Here is a 17,629-nt window from a genome sequence, read left to right as displayed (position 1 = left end):
TGCCTAACACAGTGGGTTTGGAGCCTGTAATACAACTAACTGGCTTTCTAATCCACATGTGGTCAGATTACTCTAGTTTTCCTGGTTTATTTGGCCTGTCCATGGTGGCATGTGGAGCCCACCGGATAGCCCACAGCTCTGCCCCTTCTGGCTGCAGCATTCCACATGGTCAGAGCCCCAAGTGCCCCCCCTCATCCGGAGGGGCCCCAGGCCTGCCGAAGCCCCGAGCCTCCCCTCCACCTGCCCGGAGATGCCCCAAGGCCCCCCACCTGCCCGGAGGAGCCCTGGGCCAACTCTCTCCCTGGAAAAAAGTGCCTCACTCTCCTCCCAAAGAAGCTTTTGATATACACATGCAGGTTCTGGGGTGGCAGAGGAGGCAGTATCTGCTACTCAGCTTCTTGGGATCATCAGTAATCTCTCTGAAGTCCAGGGAGATTAATGATGAATCCAGGAAGCTGAATAGCACATACCACCTCCTCAGCCACCCAAGAACCTGCACGGGGCAAAATAAAGCAAAAACTTCCCCCACCAAACTCCTCAACCAGAAGTCTGGTGGCTGTGGCAGCAGCAAGGGAGGCTGAGCCTCCCCTGGCCTATCATGCCTGCCACCAATGTGCCTGTCTCTGCCTATCAGTGTTTTGATGTTTCATTCACCTGCTGTTCTAATTTTCCCCCTGCAGTGCAGCCTCAGTAAGCTGTTAAGATATAATATAGGAGAGATAATGTAGGAGATTATTGTATTTCTCCATCTATACACGTGACACCCATTCTGATACTACTTCATCCACTAGGCAGAGTCTCATTAAAAATTAGAAATAGAATCATCATAACTCATTTTCATTACATTCCTAATACTGTGTTCTTGTCCTTGGTTATGTGATGAATTAGCTTGTGAATATGATTGTTCCGTTGCACTCTAATGAAGTATGATAGCCATACTCAGATTACCTTTTTATTTCCTGCCACCTCATGCCCTTTTCCATTTTGCTACTGAAAAGGAGGCAGGAAAAGGGAGAAATTTGGGAGAAAAGAAACTGGGAGGCAATGAAATTTTTTTAAAATGTTTTGGGAAAAAAACAACTTTTTGCAAAAATTTTGGATTTAAAAAAAAAGGCACTTTTTGAATTGTTTAAGTATCTCTACTAAGCACTGAATCTGGTAGGCCCCCAAACTGGTCCATTATTTTGTGATAAAATTCAGATCTTCTAGAACATTTAAAGAGCACCATGTAGAAGAATCCTGAAGCTCGGAAAATGCTCAGCTCTGAATATCTACGTGCTTTAGTCTCAGCAATTTTTGGGAGCCTTCTCAAATCGGCAAGAAGGTTAGGCAGTGAGAGGCCTTTCAAGTGCCCTAAATGCTACCTCTGGCTTTGGATTATTAAATTTACAAAAGACTCTTGATCTTTTTCCACAGCTTTTCTTCTTTTATTTTGTTAGCAGCAGCCATATCCTCTTTTGTATGGTGTAGTATTGTTTGACTTAGGGTGACCAGACATCCCAATTTTTGGGTCTTTTTCTCATATAGGCTCCTATTACCCCCCACTCCATCCTGATTTTTCACACTTGCTGTCTGGTCACCCTAGCTTTGACTTCATATTACTATTATTACTTATATGGCAGGAATACGTTGTGACAGAATGTGCCCCTGATCTGTGAAGTCACCACTGATAGTGGAACAGTTTGGATATGTTGTAAAATGTCTGTGGCTCAAATCCCCAACTCCAATGAAATCAATGGCAAGATTCCCACTGACTACAATGGGACCCGGATTTCTCCATGTATCTGTGAGTGTACCTGTGCATGTATGTACAGTCACTTTCATTAGTTACAATCCCCTCTTTCTGAATATAAGAGTTGTGTTATTTACCATACCTGCAAAGCAATTCACTCTAAAGCCCTCTAAGCTGCTTTTAAGGATCATGGAGCATTTAACTACGCTCCCCCATCTATGACTGTCTCTGAATAGCTGAAAATGAGATACTGGCAAGGACTATCACCTATATTCTAAGTGGCTTCCTCCTTAATTTGTTGCTTTCAGAGAACAAGTCAAAAAGAATTATCAGGTCTGACACGGAACTAATCCATTCACTTTTAACTCAAATATGCTTAACAGAGCGAAAGGGAAATGGAGTATTCTAAAGACAGGGAAGTTACCTCAGCAAAAGAAAGATGATTTCATAAGTACTGCTGCTGAAATGGCAGAAAGTACTTTATTAAAGGAATTATTATTTTGACCTCCAAACAATTCAATCTAAGAGGCCATAAAAAGCAGATTTTAGTCAATAAGTGAGTGTTATTAAGTTAAATCCATAAAGAACAAAAATCATAAATAAAAATTGGTAAGGTTGCAGGGTATGAGCACAGCTACAAAATATTTCATTTCTGCATTGTTAGCAATATCCAGATAAATATGGAATGTGCACAAAAACTAGAATCATAGAACTGGAGGGGACTGAGAGAGGTCATCTGGTACAGTTCCCTGCATTCATGGCAGGACTAAGTATTATCAAGACCATCCCCGACAGGTGTTTGTCTAACCTGCTCTTAAAAAATCTCCAGTGATGGAGATACCACACTCTCCCTAGACAATTTATTCCAATGCTTAACCACCTTAATAGGAAGCTTTTCCTAATGTGTAACCTAAACTGCCCTTGCTGCAATTTAAGCTCATTGCTTCTTGTCCTATCCTCAGAGGTTAACAAAAATATTTTTTCTTCCTCCTCCTTGTAACACTTTTTATGTACTTGAAAACTGTTATCATGTCCCCACTCAGTCTTCTCTTCTCCAGACTAAACAAGCCCAGTTTTTTCAATCTTCCACCATAGGTCATGTTTTTTAGACCTTTAATCATTTTTGTTGCTCTTTTCTAGACTTTCCCCAATTTTTTTTTGCAACAGTGTTACACTGTTGACTCATATTTAGCTTGTGGTGCACTATGACCCCCAGATCGCTTTCTTTAGTACTTCTTCCTAGGTGGTTGGCAACTGATTGTTCCTTCCTAAGTGGAGTACTTTGCATTTGACCTTATTGAATTTCATTCTATTTACTTCAGACCATTTCTCCAGTTTGTCCATATCATTTTTAATTTTAATCCTATGCTCCAAAGCTCTTGCAACCCCTGCCATCTTGGTATCCTCCACAAACTTTATAAGTGTACTCTATATGCCATTATCTAAATCATTAATGAAGGTATTGAACAGAACTGGACCCAGAACTGATCCCTGTGGGACCCCACTCATTATGCCCTTCCAAATGTACTGTTAACTACTCTCTGGGAACAGTTTTCAACAAGTTATCCACCCTCCGCCCCCATAGTAGCTCCATCTAGGTTGTATTTCCCTAGTTTGTTTATGTGGTCATGCGAGACAGTATCAAAAGGCTTACTAAAATTTAAGATATACCACATCTACTGCTTCCCCCCTATCCGCAAGGCTTGTTACCCTGTCAAAGAAAGCTATTAGGTTGGTTTAGCATTGTTTGTTCTTGACAAATCCATGCTGACTGTTGCTTATTACTGTATTATCTTCTAGGTATTTGCAAATTGATTGTTTAATTATTTGCTCCATTATTATTGGGGGTTACTGAAGTTAAGCTGACAGGTCTGTAATTCCCTGGGTTGTCCTTATTCCCATTTTTATAGATTGGCACTATATTTGCCCTTTTCCATTCCTCTGGAATGTCTCCTGTCTTCCATGACTTTTTGAAGATAATTGCTAATGGCTCAGATATCTCCTAAATCAGCTGCTTGAATATTATAGGATATATTTCATCAGGCACTGCTGACTTGTCAACATCTAACTTGTCAAAGTAATTTTTAACTTGTTTTTTCCCTGTTTTAGCCTCTGATCCGACCTCATTTTCACTGGCATCCACTGTGTTAGATGTCCAACTGCTACTAATGTTTTGGTAAAAACTGAAACAAAAATGTCATTTAGCACTTCTGCCATTTCCACATTTACTGTTATTGTCCTCCCCGCAACTGAGTAATGGGCCTACCTTGTCCTTAGTCTTCCTCTTGCTTCTAATGTATTTGTGAAATATTTGCTTGTTACCCTTTATGTCTCTAGCTAGTTTAATCTTGTTTTCTCCCTTGGCCTTTCTAATTTTGTCCCTACATACTTATGTTATTTATGTTCATCCTTTGTAATTTGATCTAGTTGCCACTTTTTGTAGAACTCTTTGTTGAGTTTCAGGTCATTAAAGATCTGGTTAAGTCAGGGTGGTCTCTTGCCATATTTCCTATCTTTCCTACACAGTTTGCTCTTATGCCCTTAATAATGTCTTTGAAAAACTGTCAACTCTTGAACTGTTTTTCCTCTTAGACTTGCTTCTCATGAGGTCTTACCTACCAACTCCCACCATTAAGAAATGTCTAAGCTTTGAAAACGGTTGAAGCAGACTGTAAGAGCCTTGAAATAAGAAGAGCTAGATTCTATTTCCAATTCTGACAATGGTGGTCGAGCAACAACCTTATGTTCACTGTGTCTCAGCTCCGCCATCTGTTAAGTGGGGAGGTTTTACTTTTCTATCTCACTCAGAGCCCGTTGGACTTAAATAATTAATGCTTGTAGAATGTGTTGGGATCTGAGGGTGCAAAACACAACAGAAGTGCAAAGTATTACAGGCTCCCATTATTAAATCCCCAAGGATGGTTTGTTGCATGCAGTCATTCATGACAAAAAGTTTGTTTTTCTCTGGCACATAAGAAAGTGATAAAGTAGGACTTTCTTCTCAAGTTTAGATTGAGTTTTCACTGATCAGAAGAACAGAAACTTCTTTCTTCTCTGCACTCGTTGGCTTTGAGCCATCTTCATGAAGCTGTTGCAGTAAACATCATCTGACAGTATGTTACAATCACATCAGCACTGTGAACCATAACTTGTTGATGAAGTTGTGGAAGGGTGCCTACTAGGTATAGAATGTACATAGAGTACTTGATGCGTTAAATGTCTGTTCCCAACAGCTTGACATCCTAGAAAGAAAGTGGATAATTCATTTCCATACATCTTAGCGCATTCTTTTAGAATAGTGACAGCAGAAGCAAATTCTGTTTCCAGGGGTTGCTGGAGCACCTTCCTGGATGAGAGATAATTTGGGAAATGCTGTGTCTGATTGCAGTGTGCCATTTATAGTACTTAACCTGATAACCAAGGAAATGGATTACAAAAGTAACGCTGGTCAAATAAAATCAAACATTTCTCCCCTAAAATAATTATACATGAGATTACTCCTGCTACCAGACCTTCCCACTCATATTGGTGGGTCCCTTCTTATGAAACTCCGGATTCACTGCCATCTCATCCCCTGAAAAAATTGTCTTGACCCCACGAAGACTGACCACCCCCATCTTTGTCATACCCATTGCACTAGAGGCTATGCCACTTGTGAGCTCCCTGTACAGCTTTTGTTTCTTTATTTTGAAATGGAGGAAGCTCTGGGTTCCCTCTTGAATTGAAGCAAATCAGGGTAATATTTAATTTGATTAATGAGACTTTTGTTCTATTTTTCTGTTTCAACATGTAGTCTTTGAATAATATTAATCAGGACTGCTGCATTCATTTACATGAAGGGCGTTTATTCGTTGTTTCTCTCTCTCAGAAAAGATGGAAGAACACCAATATAAGAAGACATCCCTAGGTAAGTCACAATGTGTAAATAGTACTGCTGAGAGCATAACATGGGCTTAGTTGTGCTATCATACAGCAAAGCCTATAAGGAGACCATATTTGATGCAGATTAAAATTACTACAGCAAACATTGCAATATGTATGTGACACTGATAGACTGGCCAACCTGTGTATGACCTACAACAATTTATCAGGAGGCATTAACAATTGTAATCAAGACAATCTACTTGTGTGTGAATTTCAAGAACATGTACTAGACTAGCAATCATCAACTCATTCATTTATAGTAATAGAAATCAAAGGTAGATACTAAATGTATTTGTGTTTACTTATATCTTGTTAGAAGTTTAACTATGTAACCAGATTAGTTTATAGATGCTAATTCCCGTTCATGTCTTAATTGCCTTAATTATGTATGTGACTGTGTCCAGTTAACCTTAAGATCAAAGATGTAACATACTCCAGGAATATTACCTAATATTATCTGTCTTCAGATTATCTATCTCTGTTATAATGAAGGACTGGTTAATTGCCTTATGTGAATGAGTATAAATAGCTTAACTGTGTATGCATAGGACACAGAAGATTAGCTTCAGTGCAAAGGTTGGCATCGCCTAGTCTTCCTCCAGGGGGAAGGCCCTGTTGTGACAACTTCTGTGAGGAAGCTTGTCAGCCTTCTAGAAGAACTATAAAAGAGAAGCCTCTGACTGTTTCTGGAATCTCTAGTCTGCTTAAACTTTGAACAGGGAAAGTATAAGTTGTAAGACCGAGATCTTCCAAATTAATATTTGGAATACCCTGGAAAATGCATGGAAGGACTTGAACACGTTTTACACCTGGACTGCCTATTGGAATATAATCCTTTAAATTGATTCCAGAAAGACTTATACAGATCAGCAGCCTTACCATCTTTGCTTTAAAACTGATCTAATGACTTTACACATATTTGTATGGCTATTGATCTTGTAACCATTTGCAACTCTCTGCTTTCCTTTTCCTTTTATTATTAAACTTTTAGTTTTAGTTACTAGGGATTGGCATCAGTGTGATTACTGGGTAACATCTGAGACTCATATTCACCTGGGGATAAGGGTCCACATTTTTGGGATTGGTGAACCTCACATATGGTGAATCAAGTTTTCAGTAACCCCTCCCTATATTAGACTTGGTTGTTTAGATAGGAGTCAAGGGCTGGAATGCCCAAAGAAGACTGTGTTTAGCAGCTTGTTAACCAGTGTGGTACTATAGAAGCTGTTTTGTTACCAGTTTAGTGAATCTAACTGTAGAATAAACCACAATTTTGGGGGGATTATCTGCCCTATTTCTTGCAGCCTGCCTTGACTGTGGCATTCTCAGTGTGGCCCATCCAGACACCCGGTCACAATGTACCTTATATCATCCCAGTCCTGCTTTGAGACCCACATGGGTGCACCTCTGAGCCTTGCATGGGGCACAGGCCTATGAAGTTCTCAGTGGAGGATCAAACTCAAAGTATGACTAAATTATTTAAGTCTCAACATATTTTAAGCATAGTTCTACTAACTGGGATCACTGCAGATTTGATGTCTCCCATAAGACTAGTGGCTGATGTTGGTTGGCCAGGAGAATCTCATAAGGATCAACTGTCTAGTGTCTAAGCTTTGATGTTTACTAGAAAGGGCTAGTGAAGACCACTAGACTGTAAAGCAGAGGTCCACTTCTCACTACACAATGAAAGCATGGGATCCCTCTAGGATGACTGCAAACTCAGGGTGAGATTCACAAAGGTATTTAGGCACCTGACTCCCATTGATTTCAGTGGGACTTAGGCACTTAAGTACCTTTTGAAAATCCCAAACCTCAGTGTCTTAGGAAAGGTCACCAATTACCATTGGAAAGGCCTGAGGCTCTCTGAATCTTAGGAAGCAAGGACCTGTTATCCACTGGGTTGCTGTTAAACTGCCATCATTGCTCATCACCTACTTGTTTTCTCACAGACACCACTTCTAACCTTGATAAGGACATCTGCCTCATGGGTCCGGGAGGAGTGAGCTTTGGAAACAAATTAAAGGCAGCTGATTTGTCTGCCAACCAACTTGGAAGAAATGTTTTCCAAAACTAAAACATAGTTCCTTCCCTATTTGGGTGACACAGGGATCAGCTGATTTCACAGGAGAAAATCTATACTAACCAACTGAATGGAGATATTAGTCCATTTATTATCAATTAAATGGCAATCTCTTTGGGGAAGGGACATTTTCTTACAATGTCTTTGTACAACACTGTCACAGGATGGTCCCCTGAGAGTCCTTTCCAGCCTTAATCACAGACCACAACCACTCCAGATCTTCTTAACCACCAACCTACTTTATTATATATTATATTTATAGTCAGTAGCCAGCTTCCCCAATTACTTCTGGGGAAAGGTACAGTTCTATACACATCTGCCTTCCTTCAAGTTCCCAATTCTTCTCTGTAGCACGTCCTTCCTGTTTGCTTTTATAGTCCCAGCTGCTGAGGGGTTAGTATCACCCAAATAGTTTCTCAGCAATATCTCTACTTTGTTAATTGGCATCCTTTGCCAACAGCCTATCTTTCAATCAGGTCCCATTTGATGTATACTGGTGGTGATTTGAGTGACAGGGTGCTGAGTTAGCTCCTGCATCAGCACACCCTGTTCTAAGTGCCCAACACAATGGAGCTCTAATCCTGCTTGGAGTCTCTGGGTGCTGTTGCAGTACACAAACATTTCTTTCCCCACCCAGTGAGCATGGAGATGTAAACTCATTTGCCTGAACTGGTTTTGGAAAACTTGAAGAAATCAGATTAAATTGCAAGAAATCCTCATTCACTCCTTTTTAATTTGTTTTTAAAGCTCTTATATGCTTTCATTTTATTTATACTTTAAGAAAGTGGAAATGTCCAAAATGATCAAATTCTAAAGTTTTTTCAAAGACAGATTTTACTCATTAAAGACAGGAACACAGAATTGCTCTTTGGCTTTGTGACAGGGGACACTCACCTCTCTTGAATGCATCCTGTTGGCTAGGTGTGAACCTTTACTCCCTCTCTCTGTCTGCTCTCAGCACCCCTTGTAGGCTGTTATCCTCATCAGGTGGGTCTTCAGTGGCCCAACCCTTCTGCCAAATCACACACAGTCTAAAATACCTGAACAAGCCCTTTCCAGGGTAACAAAGGTCCTACAATGACTATCGCTGTGCCCTTGTTGGCATCTGCAGCCTTGTCTCTGGGCTCAGTCCTCGACTCTTTCTGGGCTAGCTTTAGTCTGTCCTTGCCATTATAGAGTAGCACCTCCAGGGCTTTCTGTCTGGAGACTCTTTGCCTTTAGCTGTTCTGTGATGTCTGAGCTCTCCAGACAGCTGACTACTTAACTTCAGTCCACTTCCAGGGATGGAGTGGGGTAACAAAGTTCAGTGAAGGGTTGGATCTCTCCAGGATCTTTAGCCACATCTCTGGGCCTTTTTAAATTCTAGCCCCTTTCTTAGGCTTTTAGTAGTGAGTCTTATCTCCTCCTTGGGACTTTGGCCGCTCCTCCAGTGGCCAGTCGGGGGACGCAGGCCTGCGCACTACTCTGTGTCCCACCCAGGGACCCTACAATTAGCATCCACATGCCAGTTCCTTTAATAGTTGCTGCTACTATTCCCTGGGCTACTTCCCACTTGGTCCCATCACCTTCTTTGGTTCTCTGTCCGTTCCCTGCTTGAGCAGGGTATCTCCCAGGCCACCTTGCCTGGAGAGTTTCACAGCCTTCCAGCCCTTCCTGACCCTTCTGGTCTCAATCAGCAAATGACCTGCTCAGATCCCGCAGCTCCTTTTATCGGAGTCTGCTGTGCTCTGATTGGCTGCTTGCCTGCAGCTTTTCTAGGCAGGCCTGGAGGACCCATCTTCATTTCTCCTTTTCTGGGGTGGTTTTCTGTAGGACTGTGCGGCCTCCAGAAGGGGACTTCAAAGGGCCTGGTACACCTCGACACAGGCTTTTAGAAAAATTTCATTTGCCACTTTGTAATTTTATGTGAATTATTTAGATGGCCACTGTATTTTATAATCACAGATTTTAACATCAATTGCCCAGATTAATCCCAGTTTATACCATCTTTTAAGACCCTGTGAAGCCTCTTCTGCTAAAGCTGCTATAGACCCTCTGGTGTAATTTAAGTTGCTCATTCATGACACATGCTCTTTCTTTCCCAAGAAGGGCAGGTGGTTGAGAATTTAAGCATCTCTGGAAAACAAAAGTTGGTGTTCATGAAGGATGATTTGGAGGAGAGGTCTCTTTGGGTATGTGTCACATTTCTTTCATTGTTGGCCCACAGCAAAGTCCCCAGTGGTTTCTGTGAGTTTCAACAGTATCCGTCCTTAGGTTGAATTTGTTCAGAAAGAGCTGAGCAATGGCATTAGCCTAACTTTCCAGCGTATCAGTAAAACATCATATAACTCATAAAAAGGTTTACAAACATTAGATTTGCAGTGTACAAAGTTCTTATTATTGGTCCCTATGGTTACGATCTGATTAAGCACTCCTCCACTTTTGTACATTTATGCATGAGAGTAACCCTGTTGATGTCAATGGGATTGATTCACATGCATAGAGTTTGGAGGATTAGGGCCTTTGTGCTCATTAGGAGCCAGTGAAGGCTCCATTTTGTGGACATATATTGTCTTAGAACATGGTCTCCTACTGTGTGTACTTTGTCATGAATCCTGCTGAAGGCTTCTGGGACTTTGTAACAAACATTAATGTTCCTATCAATTAAAACTTGTTAATACACGTTTAAAAAACATCTGTCAACAAATAAGAATTTTGTCAAAATTATATTATGGTTGCAACTGCAGTTTAGAGATGATACATGTGTTTTACTTAACATTCCCTTTGGTTCTCTGTAGTCATCTTGTTCAATTTCAGAAGTGAAGGCAATGGCTTGCTCTGCTTGACCTTGAGGCTGTATTTATAAAAGCCCAATAAATGTACTTTTCCAGACGTTTGTTTATTTACTTAGCTTACAGGTAGTTTATTTCCTATAGTATAGAGACATTTCAGGAGCAAGAGAAAATGCCAAAATGGTTTAGATACCATATGTAGCATTATGAACTCCCTTTCAGGCTGGCTGCCAAAGCTATTGCTTGCTTTCCTAAAAGCTAGGCAAGGCTGTGTCATTCTTTTCTGCTTCAGTCCAAATGAATTGATATTGGAAATGTCATTTTCTTTGTGTTCCTCTTGCATCCCTTTATATTTATGTATGTGATGCCATTTGGGTTGCTAAGGTATCTTTCATTCCTGCAGCATATTGGGTTATATTAATCTCCGGTCTAGCTCCAGCGCTGTCAATGGATTGCATCAGAAATGAATTTGACCCATTATATTTCTTCTTGTAACTGACGGGACAATAGCTGACTCTAGGGATGTGTTTCAAATGCAAACAGAAAGAAAATGAACCAACGTGACTTGGTCATGCAAATTGCGGAGCTCTTGCTTCAGTTAGATAGGAGGGTGCTCAGTACCTCTTATGCAGTACTCTTCCCCTTACAGAATTGGTTCAAAGGTGCTTGTGGCATAGCATCCCCATTAACACGTGTATTTTTTAAGCAAGGATTATTTGCCATCTGCTTCCTTCCAATTTTGTAAATAGTGTGATTGATCTGCTAAGCAGGAGACTACAACTTCAATCAGCCCCCTCCCCACTCCACTTTTCTTCCCTGTCCAGGAAAGGGAAAGGGTCCTGGACCAAAAAGTGGCTACTGTCTCAGCTGTATTTGGAAGCATCAGCTGCATGGCAAGTCAGGAGCTGCAGAGAAGCTGGGTGGAGGAACTGTGGACAAAGCTGCGTATGAAACAGGTTCTGACTGCTGGATGTTACAGCTCTGTGCAGGGCTGTGTGGGACTTGGCCGGTGGTGGCGGTGCTGCTGTGGCTGGGCAGGGAGACAGAACAGAGGGTCCCAAAGAGAAACACTAAGTGAGCCTGATATGCAATCTCTTACTTGCTTGAAATAGAGACTGAACTGGAGATGGCACCCCAGGCACTAGGCCTGAAAAGCCTTGACTATCAACTGGACTGCCCCCAGGGACCCAAACAGAAACCACTATTGCCTGACCTGTAGCTGTTTAAGCCTCTGGACCTAGGGTATTTGCAACCTTTCCCCTTTCCTGTAACTCCTATTAAAATACCCTTTCACGTAACCATATGTCTGAGTGGTTAGTGGGACCTATCAAGGGTCCCAATATGTCTACAAGGCCTAGTTGCTGAAGCACCTGCAGTGAGTGCATCCAAGTCAGGATACACCCAGCACACTACTGGTACCTTGGAAGTTTGGTATATTCGAGAACTGAGCAGCCCCAGTAATTACTAAAAGCCTGTTTCCTTTCAGTGTTTCCTAGGCTGGCACCACGGAGGAATGTACAGGTTAATTTCTTTTGAAACAAGCTACTATGTACACTTACCATTGTAGCAGCCCATGTCCATATTGTGCTAGTGGTGGATCACAGTATAAAGTGCCATGTAAACACACACTTCCACTCTCTCATACTCATACACTCACACACGCGGCACAGATGACAGTATCTGTGAGACTGATGGAAAATTTGCACAGAGTTTCCTCTGATAGTCTTGCCCACATTTTTCACTGTTGCCTTGTTTAAATTATGTTTGTTCCATCTGATACTACTCCAGTTGAAGTCAGTGAGAGTTCTATCATTCACTTGAATGGGAACAAAACCAGGCCCTACACTGGCCCTTTAACAGGCAGTGTTTCTTTCCTTTCCTGGGAGTGGATAAAGGGTTTTCAGTGAATATGATACACTGTAATTAGATTTTCAAAATGCTTTTGGAAATGTTCCATCTCAGAGATTGATGGCTAAGATGGAGTCACGGTAGAAGGTAAAATAGGATTCTGGGCAGAAAAATGGCCCCAATAAAAAGTTGTCATGGATGCAAACTTTATTGGTTGGAAAGGGGTTCTTAGTGGACTGCTTCAGGGGTCATTTTTTCCAGTATTACTTTTGTTGTATCCTTCCACAGTTTAGATTGCAGGCATTTCCATTCTAGTCCCACCTGTTCAGTTGCTTGCAAGTTTCTGATTCTTTCACTTTTGGGGTTGAAATAAACTAGACATCAAGATCAAGATTTTCAAAAGTGCCTAATGAGTGTCTAATCTGAAGATATCTTAAAGTCACCTGATTTTCAGAAAGTGCTGAGGACCTGCCGTTTGAAAATAATGCGCCTTTATGGTGTTTCAGATTGAGAATCTAAAAATATATGCACCCAGAATCATTAGGCATTGTCAAATCTTGGCCCAATTGATCGCTGTTCAAAGGTGAATGATTTCTTTGTGGAATGTTTAAGTAAAAATAGTGAAGACATTTTCAGTGCCAGGAAAGTTTTTGGGTTTTTTTTAATGTACTTTTCCAATAATTAAAAAATAGTTTGACCAGCTCTTGAGCTGACATGGTTGGTGTTTAAAAGTGGAAATTTTGGCAGAGAAAGGGCATTCATGTCACTGAGAATCAGTGCATAGCCTTTGCAATAGACCCAGGCCAGTTGGGTACAAGAAAGTAGTAGAAGGCAGATATACTGGCCCCTGGATTAGCAGTTTTCTGTTCCCTGACTGACCAGAACAGGGGCTGCTCCAGGCTAATGAGAACACCTGACTCCAATTAACCTGTAAAGAGTCAGATGAGTCCATTAAGGTAATGTGAACACCTGACTCTAATTAAGGCCCTGCTGATACTATAAAAGGGCTCACTCCAGTCAGGCTGGGGAGAGCCAGGGAGCCAGAGGAGAGGAAGTGCGGCTAAAGAGCTGGTTAATTAAGACACCCTCAAGTCATTGGTAAAGGGAGCCCTAAGGTAAGAGTGAAGAAGGAAGAAGCAGGAGAACTGTGGGGAAGTGGACTACGGAAATGTAGCAACTCTGGCAGTGAAAAGTCGGCTGCCAACAGTTGTGGCCATTAGGGTCCCTGAGCCGGAATCCGGAGTAGAGGGCTGGCCCGGGTTCCCCGCAATCTGCCACTACAGAAACACCTCCTGGGAGGGGAAGTCAGGCTCCTGTCAGGACAGGAGACTAAACTGTTCTGAAATAAGACCCCAGGGACAACAGAGACTGTGGGAGTTCTCTCACCAACCTCTTTGATGGCCTATGATGAAAAGGGCTCAGTAGACTGTAACTCTGGCCCTAGAGAAAGAAGGGCTATGTGGAGAGTTGCAGTGAGCCACTGAGGCTAGCATAAACCTCCTGGAAGTGTGGGACCCACCGGGACAAGGTCAGAGCTCTGCCACACCTTATACTGGAGGATTTTTAATTTCACTGAACTATCAGAATTTGGAAAATTATGTATGGACCATGTGTAGCAAAATTTTTTCTCAGTAAAGCTTATTAAGTGCACAAGTACAGAAAAAGCATACCCTTTCCCCCATAAACATTCAAAATCTCAATAATGTTTCCAAGTTTTCTGAACCCACTCTATAGCAGCTCAAAAGTAACTTCTTTTTGGGGAGGGCTGGTTGCGTGGGGAGGTTTTGCACTCCCCCAGTAGAAGTCCTGGCTGGTGTGAAAAGGGGTTCTTTGTTCCTTTTGGAGAAGATAATGCATCTGTGGCTGCTAGTTTTTCTGTCCTCTAAGACTTCAATTGTCTCTGTATTCCTGCCTCACTGCAATTTGCACAATCTGACCCTGTAAATGCATTTTTGGACTAATTCCTTTTATCTCCCACCAAAAAATGTTTCAAGGTAAGAGAAAATAATGATGTGGATATTTAAAGAAGTTGTTCCAGAGTGAAAGAGAAACCCGTCTCCAGAAAGAGCAGTAATGATCTACAATAGGAAGAAAGGAAAGGAGGAAATAAATCACTCCTGCAAAACTGAGTTTGTGATAAAAAAGAAAAAGAAGCCAAGTTTAGTGCCATTGGATATCTTGGTCCACATTCAGCAAAACTCTCAAGTAGAACTAGTCTGAAAATGGAAAATATTTCCAACACAAAATATTCAGAAAAAGGTAAATATTTTGTTTTTTGACATTTGTGTGTGAGAAATGTTTGCTGTTTTAACTAAAAAATTCCCAGTTTTTCAATGTTGAGTTTTTTGTTTGTTTTTCATTGAAAAACTGGACAATGTCCAAAGAAATAAAAAATGTCTATAAATTTTATTGAAATAGAGCCATTTTTTCAGTAAAAAAATGAACAATGTATCAAACAAAAAATGTCAAACAGCTCTACACTTAAATATATGGTTAAATCCTATCTGTTCTGCCTACCGGTTTTAACAGTACTGTATATATAACTAGCAAGTTGACCATGAAGCTGATTTATTGTTAGAACTGGCTGAAGTTTTCAGACTCTCCATTTTTCAGCTAAATATTTTGTCAATGTTGAATGTTAATGAAAAAGGGAGATGGATTCTTCACAAAAAAAAATCATTTTGGTGGGAGAGGAAGGGAATTAGTTCAAAAATGCATCTACAAGGTCAGATTGTGCAAATTGCAGTGAGGCACGAATACAGAGACAATTGCAGTCCTAGAGGACACAAAACCTGGCAGCCATAGAGGCATTATCTTCTCCAGAAGGGACAAAGAACCCCTTTTCACACCAGCCAGGAGCACAATGAAATCCAGGATTCCTGCTGGGGGAGTGCAAAACCTCCCCACACAACCAGCCCTCCCTAAAAAGAGGTTATAACCTCAATTTCTACAACTGGACAAAATATGCACAGAGTACTACAGACCAATGAGTAAAAGGGAATGTTCAGCGAAACACATTTAACATTTGTAAGCTACGTTTGCTATTTTTGGCAAAATTCCTGTTTGTTTTTGTCCATGTTTTTTGAGTATGGATTAAAGAGTTTCAATTGATAGAAACAATAACGTTTGTTACAAAGTTAGAGGCCTTCAGCAGGATTCATCAAAGAAAAATGTATAGCAAAGTCACACTTGAGCTCATAGTCTATAGATGTAAAACAAATGACTCTTGGATAACATCATGCCTTGGTCTCTCTCTACTTCTAACTAGGTATTTGTACCGTATTCATCACCATAACATCAGTGGACATGTGTTATTAACCAATATGTTATCCTTTATATTGCATTAGTGCCCAGAGGCCCACCTGAGATCTGGGCTCCATTGAGCCAGGCACTGGACAGACAGATTGAGACTGTCCTTGCCCTAAAGAGCTAACAGTCCAAATAAACAAGACAGGCAAAGGTGGGAGGGGAATAGAGGCTTTGGAGAGATGATGTTACTTGGCCAATGTCATGCAGCAGATCAGTGGCATAGCTGGAAATAGAACCCAACAAAGCTACCTCTGAACACATTTATGGATAGAATCATAGAACATTAGGGTTGGAAGAGACCTCAGGGGGTCATCTAGTCCAGCCCCCTGTTCAAAGCAGGACCAACCCCAACAAAATCATCCCAGCCAAAGCTTTGTCAAGCCAGGCCTTAAAAACCTCTGAGGATGAAGATTCCACCACCTCCCTAGGTAACCCATTCCAGTGCTGCACCACTCTCCTAGTGAAATAGTTTTTCCTAATATCCAACCTAGACCTCCCTCACTGCAACTTGAGACCATTGCTCCTTGTTCTGTCATCTGCCACCACTGAGAACAGCCAAGCTCCATCCTCTTTGGAACCCCCCTTCAGGTAGTTGAAAGCTGCTATCAAATCCCCCCTCACTCTTCTCTTCTGCAGACTAATTAAGCCCAATTCTCTCAGCCTCTCCTCATAAGTCATGTGCTCTAGTCCCATAATTACCTTGTTCTGGTAATAATGGTGTGTGTCAGAGGGAGTAATTTCATATGTTCTGGAAACTTTATGACTGGAGAAAACACTGGAGGGAAAAGTCTCTAAAAGACTTGGTTAGAAGTGCAAGAAATTTCCATGACTACTGAAGACCATAAACAAATCTAGATGGAAGAGACCCAGAGGTATGACATAAGGCATAAAAATAGATAAATACATACATATTTGTACAGGGAGAAAGATGTTTTAAGCTTTGCCATTTTTGCACATGTTTGTAGCGTGGCAGATTGTCAGCCTGGATTCTTTTTTATTCCCCTTGGTGAGGAGGGAGGAAATAAGCTTCTAGATCCTCAGTTGGTATAAATCAGAGTAGCTCCATTACTCAGGTGACAATAACCTGAAGTACCTTCTAGCAAACAGCTTAAAAAATGAGGTCAATTTCCACCTCTTGTAGCAAGAAGCATTTATTTATTATTTATTTATAGAGAATACAGCTGAGTGCTGACCACTGATCCAAAACAGTTTTGGCTCTTCTGGTTGCTGGCCAGGTCAGGTATTTCAGTATCTGTCTCTCTTTCCAATCCCTATACATGTTATAATTCTGACCAATTCAGGGGCCCTGACAATCCCAAAGCAGTAGCACAACAAGTTGAGCCCTCCCATAACTACTCTATCTAAGTCAGTGGGAATACTGTTTGGCTCATTTTACTTAGCAGTCAATCATGCAGCAGTGGTAATTAATTTTAGGAGATAAGTGCTTGTTCTAGGCAGTAGCACTTGGACCATCTGAGATTTGCCTAATATTCAGCCTGCATATTCCCATATATATTTGGCACACTCTTTAAAAAGTTCCCTTCGTATTTGCTCACAGCACTTTTTTTTTTAAAGGCCTAAGCGCAGATTTTTAAAGTTATTGATCTTTTGCAGTGCTCAGCATTTAGGAACCTAATTACCATTGACTGTCAATGGGATCTTGGCTTCTAAATGCCTAAATTCCTTTTGAAAATGAAACTTAGGCTCCTAAATCAGTAACACAGAGCATCGCAATGCATAAATACCTTTAAAAATCTGGGTCTTAGGGTCTTGTGAAAGGGAAGATGCAAAAGACAAAGACATGAGTGAGGACAGAGATGAAACAGAAATATAAGGAGATGAGATCCTAAAAGCCCACATGGTGATGTGTGGATGGAATTCTACAAGTTCATGCTGAGTTTTAAGGAATAAAAATACTTAATCAGCTGATACAGAGAATGATAGGAACTCTCGGAGACAGCTGGG

The 17,629-nt window shown here is 41.1% G+C and overlaps 1 long non-coding RNA gene across 1 annotated transcript in view; it reads left to right on the top strand.

Annotated features, from left to right (window-relative positions):
- LOC127043770 (uncharacterized) overlaps positions 1-17,629 on the top strand; it is a 421,859-nt gene that overhangs the window by 347,082 nt on the left and 57,148 nt on the right. The gene's annotated exons all lie outside the window — the stretch shown is intronic.

The sequence above is a fragment of the Gopherus flavomarginatus genome, chromosome 2, assembly GCF_025201925.1.
Source record: "Gopherus flavomarginatus isolate rGopFla2 chromosome 2, rGopFla2.mat.asm, whole genome shotgun sequence".
In the NCBI taxonomy this organism is placed as follows: Eukaryota; Metazoa; Chordata; order Testudines; family Testudinidae; genus Gopherus; species Gopherus flavomarginatus.
This window is presented reverse-complemented; position numbering and strand designations above follow the sequence as displayed.